Below are 16,062 nucleotides of genomic sequence, written 5' to 3'. Positions count from 1 at the left end.
AGACTATTTTTTGTTTTGGGATTTTTCCTTTTTGAGGGGGGTTGTTTTGTTTTGTTTTGTTTGTTTTATGAGATGTTGGTCCAGTCTGCTGGACTTCAAAATCCTTAGTTTTTCAAAGCCTTACAGCACTTCTCCAAAGGAAACAGCAAGAAAGGGAGAGAAAATAGGTCCACCCTGAATAGGGTGGGGACCCACTTTCCTTGGACCTTATACAAAGCACCCATTCCCCACACTGCCCCTGGGCTTCACAGGGCACTGTTTGAAGACCACAGATCTAGAGTTCCAATCCTTAGGGCTGGCTGGCCACCCAAAACTCTTTCTCATGGTTCTTTTACTTCCTCCACACAGAAATTATTGTTAAAATAGTGAAAAGCATTGATTATTCCTGTAACGGCATTGTCCAGAAACGTCCGTCAACACAGAAGGACCATTCACGTCTTTCAAACCCCTGCCAGTGTCTTAACGGCCTCAGGGTCTAAGAGACAGACAAAATGCATACTACACTTGGCTCTCCCTCTTCCCAGTAGCCACACCCTCTGCCATGTGACCTTGCTGCACCTCTATTAAGAGACAGGCTCCGTTTCCCACCCGGTGAATATGAGCTAGCCTGGGGATTTGCTTCAGGCAGTGTTTAGTGGAAGTGATGGGGCTGGCTCCAAGTAGGCCTAAGGAAGCTTTGTGTCCCCCACTTTTTCCTCCTCCCCGCAACCCCACATTCCTGCTACTGCCATAAGGGCAGTTCTAGGCTAGCCCACGGAGGACAAGACTACACAAAGCAGACGTGTCTCAGCAGAGGCCACCCCAGGCCAGACACCCCAGTTCACCTGCCAGCTGCTTGCAGAAACATCAGCCTCTAGAGTCGTGAGTGATCATAAATGGGGGCTGCTTTGAGGCCTGTGATGTGATAAGTGACCGATACAATGCTTAAATACAAACTGGGGGTATAGCTCTGGGAGTAGTCTATTCCTGCTCCAGCTATCCATTGCTGAGTTTATGAACCACTCACTGCTGAGTACTTTATACTAATGGCAGTCTGAATGTGAAATGTTCCTGACAGACTCACGTGTTCAAACGCTTGACCCTCCCCTTGGTAGTGTTGACTAGGGAGGTAGGACCCATCTGGAGGCAATAGACCTCTGGGCAGGCAGCCTTGAGAGTTATAGTTCAGCCTGTGCTCTGGCCCAGACTCTGATCTCTGTACCAAGCAGCAGTTATACTCCTTTATCATGGGTCACCTACCACTATTTCCCCACCGTGATGGACTGCATAACCTCAAACTGTGAGCCAAATAAAGCCTCTCCTTCCTTAAGCTGCTTCTGTCAGATACTCTGCAGCCATGAGATAAGTGACTGATACAATGCTTAAATACAAGCTGAGGGTGTAGCTCTGGTGTCAGGGCACTTGCCTAGGGTGACAGTGTTTAGGCTCACCCTGGGGTTAGTCCCTGGTTAGGCTTATGGGAGATTACATTGATGGCATTGACTGAGGTATAAAGTTCTGCAGGGACCATGATGAGTACTGCCTCCCAAGGGCGGAGTGCAAGAGGTGGCCACCTGGTAAGTGTGAACTTGTACCTTCTACCTCTCTTTGTCTGGACAGCTGCTACCCCCTCACCCCCTGACTTTTAAGGCCTCTTTGGTGAGGGTGGGAGGAAACGCAGTTCTCTGGCTTCAGAAGTGAACAGATATAATCCTGTCAGCCAAGCCCTCTGCCAAAACCACAGTGGGAAAAATCAGACTATCAACAGGTTAAGATTTGCACCTGATCCTTGTCTAGTGAGGAAGGCGGAGGTTGTCAATCTGCCAGGCCCAGCCAAGCCCAGCTACAAGGGCTGGAAGGTTTTGAACTGTCCTGTTCAGCTTTTCCCGGCCTCATGTACCGGTGATGCAGGTCACTGCAGCGGGGACCCCATCAGGACAGTGGGAAGATCAATGGTTGTGCCCACAGTGTTCCAGACAAAGATCCCCCTTGGGTCAACAACTGCATTCTCCTCTCCAGCCTTCCCACAGCCCAGTGGTGACCAGGCTTCTGCCTGAGTTCTTATGGGGTCTTAGTCACTGGTCTATTGCTGTGAAGAGACACCATGACCAAGTCAACTCTTATAAAAGAAGCTAGTTTACAGTTTCAGAGGTTTAGTCCGTTATCAGCATGGTGGGAATCATCTCGGCACACAAGGCACTGGAGCAGTAGCTGAGAGCTACATCCTGAGCTGCAGCCAGAGAGAGAAAGGGGGAGAGAGAGAGTGGAGAGAGGGGGAGAGGGGGAGAAAGGGTTGGTGTGGGTTTTTGAAACCTCAAAGCCCACCCCCAGTGACGTACTTGCTCCAACAAGGCCACACCTCCTAATCCTTCTAATTCTTTCAAATAGTGCCACTCCCTGGTGACAAAGTGTTCAAATATATGAGCCTATGGGGGCCATTCTTGCTCAAACCACCACACATGGTTTTCCCTGCAAGAAATGGAATCCCTTAGTCCCATTTGGCTGGGAACCTAAGGTCTTGCTAACTTCCTTTATTGTTTGCCCTTATTCAGGCCAGACCTGGTTCCTGAATCCAAAACCACTTCCTGTTTCAAACAGGAAGTCTTCTCAGAAGTGAGATGTCCCCTGCCCACCTGGGGGCAAATATGCTTGGCAAATGTCAGCGCCTCTTCCTGTCAGAGCTGCTGCCAGGAGACCTGCCAGGTCCTGAAGGCAGTGTGCTAGCTCTACTGAGAGCCTGAGGCCTGAGAGTCCTGTCCTGGCTGGCCTTCAGCTGGGGAGTTCTGACAGGAAACTGTCAGATGCCTCCCATACTGACTTGGTTTTTGGCTTGCTTTGGCACCAACATCCTGTCTGCTCTGTTTCCTATGGAGGAGCAAATGAGTGCATTTTAATTAAGCTGGTATATCACGGAGCTTGGGGGAGAGCTGGATTCTTGGAACTCCTCAGAGAGGAAGGCATCTGGGAGCTGAGACCGGAGGCAAGCAGGGAGGTGAAGTCACAGGGCCAGAGGCTCCCTTCCTGGCTGAGGTAACGCCCCAGTAATGTATGTTCTGTAGCAAGCACCTCACCTGAACCTCTGAGCTCAGGAATGACAGTCCCTCCCTGCAAGGGCCTCCCCACACCCAGCTCTACCCTGGGCACAGGCTCTCCTTCCTGTCTCATCCATCCACTGAGCAAACATGACCTTTGGACAATGCTGCAGATCCATCAAGGTGACAAGCACTGTGTCCACCCTAGCACAGGCATGCAAGAGAACACTTAAGCAGAGCAAACCACCCCACGTGCGACCTGCAGGAATCCTGGGAAAGACTGCATATTTAGTGGTGTTTACCAAGCCCCACTCTTTAACTCTGGCCTTTCCTTTGGTCTTGAACCAAGTCCCTCTACCAGGCTGCAGGTGGGCACAGGGCTGTTGTGTCTTTTTTTGTTCCCATCACTAAGCTCCGGGACCCCCAAGGTCTTTGTTCTCAGGAGTCTCACCTGTACCCACCTACCAGGCTTCAAAGAACTCTGTCTGCCTTTAGGGAGGGTCCTTAGCCGAAAGTGGCTGTGGTTGTCCCCTCCTCTTCTTCCTCCTCCTCTTCCTCTTCCTCCTCCTCCTCTTCTTCCCCCTCCTCTTCTCCTTCTTCTTCTCCTTCCTCTTCTTTTTCCTCTTTTTCCTCTTCCTTCCTCCCCACATCCTCCTCCCCTGGACACAAAACTACCCTAGACCGACAAGAACACAGGAATCTGTAACATCGGGGTCAGGCTGTAGACCCTGGGAAAGAAAGGGAGTCTCCCTTTCTGTGACAGGCTTGGGGTTTTCAATTCCCACAGCCTCCCCATCTCTGTTCCTCCCATCTCGTTCTCCTAGTCTGTCAATGACCTCTGTCCCCGCTCTTCCTACACTGTCTCTCCTGCTCCTCTTTCTCTTCCCTCACCCTCCCTGCCTCCTTTCCTCTCCTTCATAACAAGCAGCAACAGGCTAGGTCCCACAGGCACAGGTCTGTAGATCCTAGGTCACAATCCTATTGGAGACAAGTTGTGTGACTCTGAGCCTTTACTCTCACATGCAAAGTGGGGACCCTCTCGCTGTGCTGAGGGCCCAGGATGAGTAGCAGCTTAAGTGATTTTGAAGAACAAGGGGAGTCTTACACAGCCATCAAGACCTGCTCCAAAGGCCCCATGTCAAAGGCTGAGTGCCGGAGTAGACCACAGAGGGTGGGATCAAACAAAGAGCTCGCAAGTACACCTGTTGCCATCTGGACTGCAGTGAGAGGCAAAGCAGGTCGAGTATATGAAGTCTAAAAGCCCGAAGAACACTACAAAACATTGTTTAGAATGAATACTTCCGAGGACAGATACTAAAACCCACGCCAATATGGCAACTACCCAGTCAGAAGACAAGGCATGGATGCCTCTGGGGCTCAGAGTATGCATCAACGGCCATGTTTGTGTCTATTGATTTAATTTCATTTTATTTTGGGTTTTTGAGACAGGGTTTCACACAGTCCAGGTTGGCCTTTAACTCCTGATCCTCTTGCCTCAACCTCCTGAACACTGGGATTACAGGCTTGTGCCACCATGCCAGGGATGCTTACGTCTTTAGAAAGAAAAGTATCCGCAGTGAATGTCACAATGGTCAGAGCTGTGAAGTTGTATGGCCTCACATGAGGTGTGGCTACTTTATTGCCTTATGTTAGAAATATAAGAAAAACTACCCCAGGGACCCCCTGGCCATAGAATTAGAATCCATCCCTGGTGCATAAGCAGACTTTTTGGAACCTACTACCAATGATGGGACACCTCGTACAACCTTGAGGCAGGGGGAGGGGCTTGGATCTGCCTCTACTAAATGTATCTCCCCATGGGAAGCCTTACCTTCTTGTAGGAGGGAATGGGGGGTGGGCTGGAAGGGGGGAGGCTGGAAGCATGGGAGGAGGGAAGAGGGGAATCTTGAATGAATAAAAAAATTTTTAATAAAAAATAGTAATAAAATATCATGCTCATCAAAAAAAAAGAAAGAAAGAAAAAGAAAAGAAAAACTATCCCTGTGCCCTTGGCCTCTTGCATTCCCTGAAAAGCTGGTTATGGGCTGGAGGGCAAAGGGCAGAAATGTTTTATGCATGCTTCATATATGATATTCAACCACCTCACAATCATTTGTCCATCACTATCTATAAGTCATGCATGGGGAAAACAAAAATATTAAGATCTGTTCTTCCCCATTGAAAGAGGGAGAGGGAAATGGCCACAGTAGGATTCATGCTAAACTGAGATGTATTTGAAAACCTTAGGGATATCAGGGTAGAAGCAAGCTTTCGTCTGTCCAGTGGGTAGGAACTGGGCAAGCAAGGAGTTGGGCCTTGGAGGCTGGATAGGAGTTTGCAATTGGATAAGAGGGTGGAGTGAGTCAAGATTTCAAATGTGGGAGGGTGTGGTACATTGTGGAGGGCAGTTTGCAGCTTGCAGCTTGTCATGTACATCAGAGGGAACAGCTGGCAAATGCTGGAAGGCAGGAAGCCTGGTGATTTAAGTGAGAGGCAATTAGAGTACAACCTGCAGCCGCGAGAACATGCAGCCGCGAGAACAGTTTAGGGTGCACAGGCAGTCTGAATCTGTGGCTTCCATATCACAGATTCAACCATTTGGGGATGGAATATATATAAAACATACATTTCATTTATATTCTGACTGGCTACTGTCCTGAGGGAGCTGAAGTGATGGCCCAGCAGTTAAGAGCACTTGCTGCTTTTGCAGAGGACCAGAGTTCTGTTCCCAGCACCCATTTCAGGTGCACATGTGTGTATACACATACACTTAATTAAGAATAAAACAAATGGCTGGGCAGCAGAGGCAGGTGGATCTCTGTGAGTTTGAGGTCACCTTGGTCTATAGAGAGAGTTCCAGGACAGGCTCCAAAGATACACAGAGAAACCCTGTCTCAAAAGAACTAAAAAAAAAAAAAAAAGAAAAAAGAAATAAATGTTAATTTTTTTTGTTCTGAATATATATAGTTCCCCTCCGTCATCATTATCTCCCAAATAACACAGTAGAGCAGTGATTATAGGCCATTTGCTTTGCAGAAAGTATTTTAATTAACCTAGCAATGCTTTAAAACACACAGGAGAGCCAGGCACAGTGTGATCAAGCACCCAAGAGGATGAGGCAGGAGGACTGCCATGAGTTCCAGGCCAACTTAGACTACAGAGGAAGATTTTGTCTCAAATTATCTCCAAGCAACAACAACCAAAGTGGGCTGAGAGCTGGGGAGACGGCTCAGCCAGTAAAGTGCATGCTGTGCAGACATGAGGACCTCCTGAGCTTCCCCAACCACGTAATAAGTGGTGCCATGCACCTGTCATCCCAGCCCTGGAACGGGGATGGAGACAGGAGGATGCCTGGGACTCTCCAGTCAGCCACTCTGGCTGAGAATCAGGGAGCGCTTGATTCAGTGAGAGCTCCTATTTCAGAAAACAAGGTGGAGGGCCATGGAGGAAGACAGCCACTGGTGACATCTGGCCTTGTACACACACACACACACACACACACACACACACACACACACACACACACAGAGCTGGGTTCAGGAGGTTGAGGAAAGAGAGCCGGGAATTCAATGTCATCTTGAGCTACACAGTGCATTTGAGACCAGCCTGGGTTACATGAGACCTTGTCTCAAAAAGCCACAGTAAATATAATAAATATAGCAAGAGGATGTGTGTTGGTTATAGGCAAACATATCCCCATCGTTGTATATAAGACACTTGAGCATCCACAGATTTGGGCACCTGAGGGGCTCCTGGCTATGAAACTGAGGGATGCTTGTGTTTTTCTGTCAAGCTGCACACTGACACAGAGAGGGGCCAAGGCTTGGTTCATCTCTGTTGGGTTTGCTTTAATCAAGCCGTGTTTATCTCTTCACTGCACCCACAGGCCTCCCTGTCTGCTTGGAGGAGCTCAGTAAATACATGTTGGTGGCCGGGCAGGAGGGAGGAAAGAGGCCAGCAGAGAACAGAGCCAGGGAGGAGGGATTTTTCGAGAACAGCCTTCGCACTACTTACAAGCTTGCTCAGCGATTCACCATCTGGGAAGATAAAGGGCCCCGGAGGCTGGCTGCTACCCAGCCTGTTGACAAAGTGTGTGTGCACATGTACTGCTAATGAAAGGACTTTACAGGTGTGAGCCTGTCTCAGCGAGTGGGTCCTGTCATAAGGTGGTGGTATTGTATGGCGCCCCATGCCTGTCCTTCCAGCACTCAGGAGAATTGCTTTGTATTCCTGGCCTGGGCTGGACCAGTCAAAGCAAGACCCTGTCAAAAAAAAAAAAAAAAAAAAAAAAAAAAGTAGTGTTACTTATAAAGAAGTGCTTTGTGCTTTTCTTTCTCCTGGGGCAAAAAGACCTCACACAACATAAAAATAAGTTCTCTCTGATGGATAATACAAAACAACAGGCCGGGAGCTGGCGGTGCTCCAGCCTGACAGGCTCTGCTCAGGTGGCTGAAAGCACCCGCCCCGCCCTGTTGGCGTTGTGGGAGGGGCAAGGCCTGCAGAAGCCCGGGGCTTTACAAGTCTTTGCACTGCTTCCCTGAGTCAACTCCAGTCACCAGCCACAACTCACTTCAATTAATAAACCGGGCCCAAAGCAAACAGGCCCCCAGGGGTGCTCTGAGGTGAACACAAGGCTGTCTATTCCTCACTGCCTGGTCCTCCATCACCCAGGGAGACCCAGCCTCTCTGGTCCTCCTGCCTCCTCTCCTTCCTTCCCCTCTGTGGACAGTCTCTGTTGACCTTCTGCTCTCCTCAGTTCAGCCTCTCCCTGGGCCAGCTCTTTCCCCATCTGTGGAAGGTGGCCTAAAACCTAAGCCACCCAAACCCCGCCTTACTCTGTTTCTTTCCTTCCGTGTCCCCTTCCACCAAGGAAGGGTCTACAGAGCCGTCATGCCATGTCCTGGCTCACTTCCTGGTCACCTCTCAGCTAACTCAGGGAGCACGCCAGTGTCAGACTCATCTCTAGGAATGATTGACCGGAGATGTGATGAATTTGACACGGATTTATTTATTTATTTATGAGCTCCTGCTAACCCCACTGCCATTTATATTTCACAGAAGAGGGAAGGGAGGCAGCAGGCAGTTGAGTATTTGCCCTGGACGTGGAGTCTGGCTGCAGAGGTTACGCCTCTCTTATTCCTTGACCCTTTATTGCCTCTCTTACACCTGGTACCCAGCACAAAGTACCTTGAAAGAAAATTGTTCAAGACTATGATGTGGCCCCATCTCTTACATGTTTGCTCATCAGCTCACATTATTTCAGGTTCTACCATGGCCAAGGCAGGGAAGGTCATGCATCTGCCTTTACGATGCTGCCAGTGGATATATAGTGGAGGCTGAAAAGGAGTGAAGGAGCCCAGAGAAAGCAGTTGACTTGGCTTGTAGCAGGAGTTCTCAAATTCTACTGCGCACTAGAATCTCCTATAGTGCCCATTCCTGGAATCCCAGGACTTGGGAGAGACAATCTGGAGTCCAAGGTAATCCTTGACTACAGAAGTTCAAAGCTAGCCTGAGTCACATGAGACTCTGTTTCAAAAATTACAATTTTTTTATTTGCGGATGCTTGGCCCACTCCCAGATGTTATGGACGAATTGACATTTGGGTGTTTTAAATCTCCAGGTGACACGAATGCTCAGAAAACTGAGGAACTATGGGTTTCAATGCTGTTAATAACTAGAAAGTTGGGTTTGCAAGTGGTGCAAAGCCTGGCTGTGCATACCTATAATCCTAGCAACTGGAAGCCTGAGGCAGGAGGATCACTACAAGTCTGAGGCCATCCTGAACTATTTATAGACACTGTCTCACCCCCTCAAAGGAATTACACAGTCCAATTTAGATTATCTTAGATATAAAAGAAATCAGGAAAGGGGTGTTATATATCAAATCACATTTGAACAACAGAGGAGGTGTATGTAGCTCTGAGTGGAAGGATCTTGAGAGGCTCTAGAGAGATGGCTCAGTGGTCAACAGCACCGGCTGCTCTTCCAGAGGACCCAGGTCCAATTCCCAGCACCCACATGGCAGCTCACAACTATGTGTAACTCCAGTTCTGGAGGATCCAGCATCCTCTTCTGGCCTCTCTAGGCACTGCATGCATATGGTAGATATACACACTTTCAGGCAAAACCTCCATATACGTTAAGAACAACTAATCTTTGTAAAGGGGTCTGTGAGGGTGCAGGGGGGCTGTAGTCCTGGCTCATTGGGTTTGCAAAAAGTCACAGTCTTGCCTCTGTGTGTCTTCCTTCTTTACACCCAGTACAAAGAGGCCTGGTGTCCTTGGCGCTCAAATGGAAGTCCAAAACAACTTCACAGGCTCTGACTTGGACTGAGTTGATTCCTGGGCTGAGTGGAAATGGCTGACAGGCTTATTCCTGGACCGTGACTGTTTTCCAGGGTGTAGACCTCTTTAAATGCAACCACCATCAGCTCTACTCTTACTTTTTTTCTTTCTATTTTCTATGCATTGGTGTTGCACATAAAAGAAATGTGTATTGCCTGCATGTATGTGTGTGTGAGGGTGTCAGATCCCCTGGAACTGGGGTTACAGACAGTTATGAACTGCCATGTAGGTTCTGGGAATTGAACTGGCGCCCTCTGGAAGAGCAGCCAGTGCTCTTAACTGCTGTGTCGTCTCTTAAGCCCCTACATTTTCTTTTTATAAAGACAGGGTCTCATGTAGGTCAGTCTGGCCTCCAATTTACTATAGTACAGGTAGTCCCTGAACTCGACCTACTTGCCCCTTACTGCTGATATTAAGGGGGTGTGCCATCACACCCAATTACTTTTGCATTTTAATTCCTTAAAAACGTAAAATTACATTTATTTGTTTGTTTGTTTTTATGAGGGGGTGAGGTGTTGGCTCCTGGATGTGTGTGTAGAGGTCAGAGGACAACTTTTAGAGTGGGTTCTCTCCTTCCACCATGTTGGTCTTGGGGTTCTAACTCAGACCATCAGGCAAGAGCCTTTACCCACTGAGTCATCCCCCCAGCCCTTAAGATGTAATTCTTGGGGCTGCAGAGATGGCAGAGCAGGCAAGAGCACCAGATGCTCTTACAGAGAAGCCGGGTTCGATTTCCATCACCCACATGGCTGCTCAGAATTGTTTGTAACTCCAGTTCTAGAGGATTCACGCCCTCTTCTGGCCTCTTCAGGCACTACATGCATGTGGTGTGCAGACACTCATGCAGGCAAAATACCTGGTGGACACATAAACTTTAAAAAGTTAAAAAAAGATATAATTCTTGACAGTTATAGGAAGGACATTGAGAATAAAAAGAACAGGTGACTGAGGTCATTCAGGGAAGAGATTCTTGGGAACTGAGACCATGGAAACCCAGGTAGATAAGCAGGAAGGGGCGTTTTGTGAATTATAGTTGATAGGGTTGGTTATCCTAATAGAAAGAAAAGTTAGAAGAGAGGGGAGTCTGGAGAGGTGGCTCAGACGTTAAGAGCACTGGCTGCTCTTCCAGAGGTCCTGAGTTCAATTCCCAGCAACTACATGGTGGCTCATAACCATCTGTAATGAGATCTGGTGCCCTCTTCTGGTGTGCAGGCATGCATGCAGGCAGAACACTGTATATATAATAAATAAATAAGTCTTTTAAAAAAAGAAAGAAAGAAAAGTTAGAAGAGAGGATCCACAGATGACTGAAAACTTGAGTTTGTAGTCAAGCAGATACTGGTCAATCCAATTTGGATATGTCAACTTTGAAATCTTGTCTCAGTGTATCTGTATTGCTACAGCAGGATATCACAAGTTGGGTTCTTAGTAAAGACAAGAAATTTATTCTCGCCTTCTGAAGGCTGAGGAGTTCAAGATCTAGGAGCCAGCATCAGGCAAGGACCTTCTTACCTCTGTCCCGAGGCAGAAGGTGGAAGGGTTAGAGCGAGCAGAAGGGGCTGAACTTGTGTAACATCCCAGCCTTGAGGCAACATACTCACTTCTGTGACAGTGACATCAGCGCATTCATAATTTAGTTACCTTCAACAGTTCCACCCTCAAACAATCTCACTGGGGCTTAGACTTGCCACACACTAGTTTGGGAAGACATTTAAAACACCTAGACGTCTTGAAGATTAGCAGAGGGTGATGTGCAATCCAGAGAATCCAGGGAAGCACTGAAAGTCAGGTATCCAGACTTCTGAGGCAGCAGGGGCCATGGGCGTGGTCCCTGGAGGAGAGATGGAGGAGAGGATTAGGAAGTCAGGAGCCTGTGTGGACAAGGAGAGGGTGGAGGGTGGCAGGTACTGTCCACAGTGCAAAGAAATCAAGGGGGTAGAAGCTGGGACTAGAACATGGATTTAGCTACTAGGAAGGGGCTCTCACTCTAGCAAGACCTAGGCTACAGGATTGCCAGTAAGCAAGATAGAGAATGCAGAGAAAATATGGAAGATGTTTGAGTCAGATGTGGTGATGCACTCCTGTGATCCGAGAACTCGGTAGAGGCAGGAATACTAGGAGTTCAAGGTCATCCTTGGCTATGTACCAAGTTCAAGGTCAGTCTGACAGGAGACCTGTCAGAAAACAAAAAAGTTTGATGGTGAGAGGCAGTGCAGTCTCAGAAGGGGATAGGTGAAATGATTTGTGCATGTTTGGTTTTCAATTTTGTTGTTATTTTTCTGTTTTGTTTGTTTATTTGTCTTTTAAAGCTTGATTTTGTTTGCTCGATGAGGGAAATTTGACCATGATTAAAGCTACCAGGACAAACAAAGACAGTGAGAAAGAATGGGAGAAAAGTATAGTGATTTTCCAGAGACCTGGAAAGCAGACTGCCAGATGTTAGAGACTGGGCGGAAGCGGGCAGGGGAGCGACTGCTCCACTGGGTGGAGTTTCCTCCTGGGGTGATAAAAATGCTCTGGAACTAGATAAGAGTTGTTAACACAACCTCATGGGTTTATGACATGCTCCTGCGTTTTATATTTTGAAATGCAGGCGGATTTTTAAAAATGTACATCTTACCATGTTCCCAAAAACAGTGGTCTCACACATGCCATGCTTGGTGGATTTTACATGTTTCATCTAAGCTGATTCCCCACACCATTAAACAGGGTGCCATACCCACTCTACATGACTAGACCACACAACTGGATTTAAGATTTCAACTCAAGCTTATTTAACTACAGAACCCAAACTATGAGCCACTTTCTCATGCTGTCTCCATAGCTACATTTCACAGACACCTGTATTGATAATGAGAATTGATTCCTATCTACTGGTGCATTTGTCAGCTCGGTTACTGTAACCAAATCCCTGACCTTTATTTTGGTTCACGGTTTTGGAAGTTTTAATCTGTGGTTAGTTGGTCCTGTTGATTTTGGTCATGTGGTTTGGGTAGCATTTGGTGGAGGAAGCTGTTTACCTCATAGAAGTCAGGAGAGGGAGGGAGGGAGGGAGGAGAGAGCACGGGTGGGTACTGTTTTCCCACTGTTGCATCAAGGGCATGCCTCCACTGATCTGAGCCCCTTCATTGGTTCTACTCTTAAAGGTTCTGCCGCCTCCTAGCAGCACTTTTAACATCAAGACCTCTAAGGAGCAAACTATAGACCTAAACTATAGCAACCAAGATATTATGGTCCAAATATCTGGGTGATAAATACATCCACTTTTTGTTTTTCCTTTGAGATAAGTTCTCAAGTAGACCAGGCTGGCATTAAACTTAACTGTGTAGCTGAGGATGACTTTGAACTTCTGAACTTTCACGTTCTGGGGTGACAGGCATCACCATTAGGCCTGGTTTATGTGGTGTTGGGACTTGAACTCAGGGCTTCATGCATGTTAAGCAAGCACTCTACCAGCTGATCTATATCCCCAGCTCAGCATCTACATGGTTTTTCATCATTGTTGTTGTTGGTTGTTGGTTTGCTTTTTGAGATAGGGTCTCACTATGTAGTTTGAGGTGGCCAGGGCCTTATAGTATAGACCAGGCTGGCCCCAAACACAGAGAGATCTGCCTGCCTCCACCTCCTACGTGCTAGGATTGAAGACATTACACACACACACACACACACACACACACACACACACACACACACATACACACACACACACACACACACATACACACACACACACACAATTTCTACATGTTAAACATTATCCTTTTTCATTGGTCTGTTTGATTGGGGAGAGCTGTGATTTTAGAAGTTATTATAAAGCTCAGATTTAACATAAGGAGGAAAAAGAAAGGCTGGTTCCTGGTGAAGGAGGTACTACAGGTGTTGGGGACACACTGGGCTGTGCATGGGTCTGGTAGACTGGAAGAACACAAACAAGGTGATAAGGAGTTCTCCAGGTGGTGACCTACAGCACAGTCTGAAAGAGAATGACAGTCTTCTGGGTAGGAAGGAGGAAGAAGGGCTGTGGTTGGGGGGTGGTGGACACCAGGCAGAGAATCTTAGATCTGGCAGGGATGAGAGGCAATAGGCACCAGGCTGGACTCTAGGGGTCTGCTCCAAGCCAACTCTTTCCTGATTCCCACTGTTTGGCTTCCAGACCCTGTTCCTCTCTGTCTGAACAGAGAGAACCCCTGTGGCATGAACTTGCCTTGCTCCAAAGGACAGCTACAGCCTTGTTCCAAGACAGCACCCCCAACTCCACCCCATCCCACATCCTTGGAGAAATAGCAACATGGCCTCTCACGCTCCTTGACTGCTGCAGGAAATGCCTTCTTCTGCTCTGTTCCTGGATCCTGTGACTTGGGGACGCACCTGGAGAGGTCCTTACTCGATTGCTTCTTTGATTTCTTCCCAGTTGTCGGCTGAGGAGAATGCTGAATGATGGACACGCAGAGAATGACTTTTTATCTCATTTTGTCCAAAGTAAGGAACTGCCTGTGCATGAGAAGTCAGCCCTTGGAAGCTGTACCCGACCCTTTGACCCAGCGTGTTCCTGCCCTAGGGCCAGCCAACCAGTCATTCTCCTTCTCTACTTGGGGGCGGGGCATTTGGAAGCATAGCCTTCCAGCTTACTTTCTGCTTCCTGAATGTGGATACAATGTGACCACCTGGGCACCCACACTCCTGCTGCTTCCAGACTGTGGGTACAATGTGACCACCTGTGCACCCATGAGGGATTGTACCCCTTCTTAAGTCATGACCCAAAATAAAGTGTTTCTTTTTTAAGTTGCTTTTGTAGTTTTTTTTGTTTTTGTTACAGAAAGGAAAAAAGCAACTAATGTTCCCGTTCCCCGTCTCTGTCTATCTCTCCCTACTCTGAGATGCAGAAATGGGGCGGGGCTCAAGCATGCCCAGCAACCACTCTGCCACTGAGCTACAGCCCTGGCAAAGGCTTGGGCTTTTCTAGTTGAAGATCCAGCTCTGTGAAGAACCGCTTGCAAGGGACACCTCCTGTGGGTCACACTGGTCCAATAAAGATGGGGCAGCCCCTTCTGAAACCCCCCAGGGTCTGGGCTGCCCAGGGAGTCCGTTGCCATCTCAGCTGCACCAGGAGAAAGATTAGGAGGGAAGCAGTCAGGAAGGAACTTACTTCAGTATCAAAATATTTATCCATTACAAAATTCACCAAAGGCTTATCTGGGATGCTGGTGTGTGGGTGGAGCAGGAATGTAGAACGGATCACAGAGGAGGCTGATAGGGTTACATGACTTTTTGAGATATCAGAAGATACATTATTGTGAGAGACCACACAGGTCAGAGCTGTGGGTAGAATCCAGGCCATAGAGAATCAGCATATGGGGGCTACAAACACCTCACTTAGTGGTGTACTTACTTCTGGTTCTGAGGCTCTATGCATTCTAGACAAACACTACTGTTGAGCTACATCCTTAGCCCTCTTACTTATTTATTATTTTACTTACCTTTCAGAAAACAGCTTTTTAGGGCAGTGATTGGGTCACACAACCACGGAGGCCATGGGAAAATGTTGTTTCCTTATTTAGTCCCTCAGCAAACATTTATGGTCGCCCACCACATGCTGGTTACTGTTTAAGCAATGTGTACTTACTTCTGGTAACTGGGGTGACCATGGTGAATGCTATACTATGACTCCTCTCAGGAGGTTTGATTGTGGGAGCTCAGAGGAGCTGTGTGATAGACAGCTGTCTGTGGCTGTGAGAAAATACCCGAGACACACTTACAAGGGGAAATGGTTTGTTAGGACTCATAGTTTCGGTCTGACCTGCTTGGCCTTGCTTCTTTGTGTCTGTGGCTGTACACTACTACATCATGGTGGGAGCATGTGGCAAACAAAAAACCAACACACACACACACACACACACACACATACACACACCAACATGCATGCATATACTAATCCCAATAGAGATGCCTCAATTGACAAAGGGCTTACCTTGCAAGGCATGGGCACTTGAATTAGATCCTTAATATCCATGTAAAATTGTGCATTGAGGGAGGTGGTTCAGTGTTGCCAGGCAAGTATTCCCCCACACACACAGAGACTCCCCCCACACACACGGGAGTGCATCTCTGTGACCTAGCATTACTATAGTGAGATAGGAAGCAGACAGGAGGAGGCCAGAGGCTCACAGGTCAGCTGGTCTGGCATACACAGACACCATCAAACAAGAGACCTTGTCTTAAACAAGGTGGAAGGCTGGGAGGGGCATCTGAGGTTGTCCCCGACTTCCACAGTGCCGTGGCACCTGCAGCAGCATTCACATGTACGCTCTCATGCTCATAAAGATTTAGTAAACAATGCTGGAGCACAGGCTTGGGTCCAACAGTCAGGTGCCCCTCTGCTGTGTGCTAGCCCTAAGGAAACATCAGGCCATTTAGCTGCTGTGTGGAGGGTTGGGAAGCACTGTGTGAGCACTGTGTGAGCCTGTCTCCAGGTTCCATTTAGCTACAACAGTGTACTCTGGAATGGGCTTCAGATGTGTTCAGTAACCACAATCCAGCCCACCATGAGAGTCCCAGGGTTTGGTTTCTTGTGTCTCTCAGGACCATAATGATGCCCTTGGATTCAGTTGTCTTTGAAGATCTGTGTTGAAGCCGGCCATGACAGTGCAAGCGTGTATTCACAGCTCTTGAGAGGGGGAGGCAGGAGGATCCAGTGTTTAAGCTCATCC

This window comes from Peromyscus californicus, unplaced genomic scaffold, assembly GCF_007827085.1.
Source record: "Peromyscus californicus insignis strain IS unplaced genomic scaffold, ASM782708v3 Scaffold_4__1_contigs__length_199733344, whole genome shotgun sequence".
NCBI lineage: Eukaryota > Metazoa > Chordata > Mammalia > Rodentia > Cricetidae > Peromyscus > Peromyscus californicus.
This window is presented reverse-complemented; position numbering follows the sequence as displayed.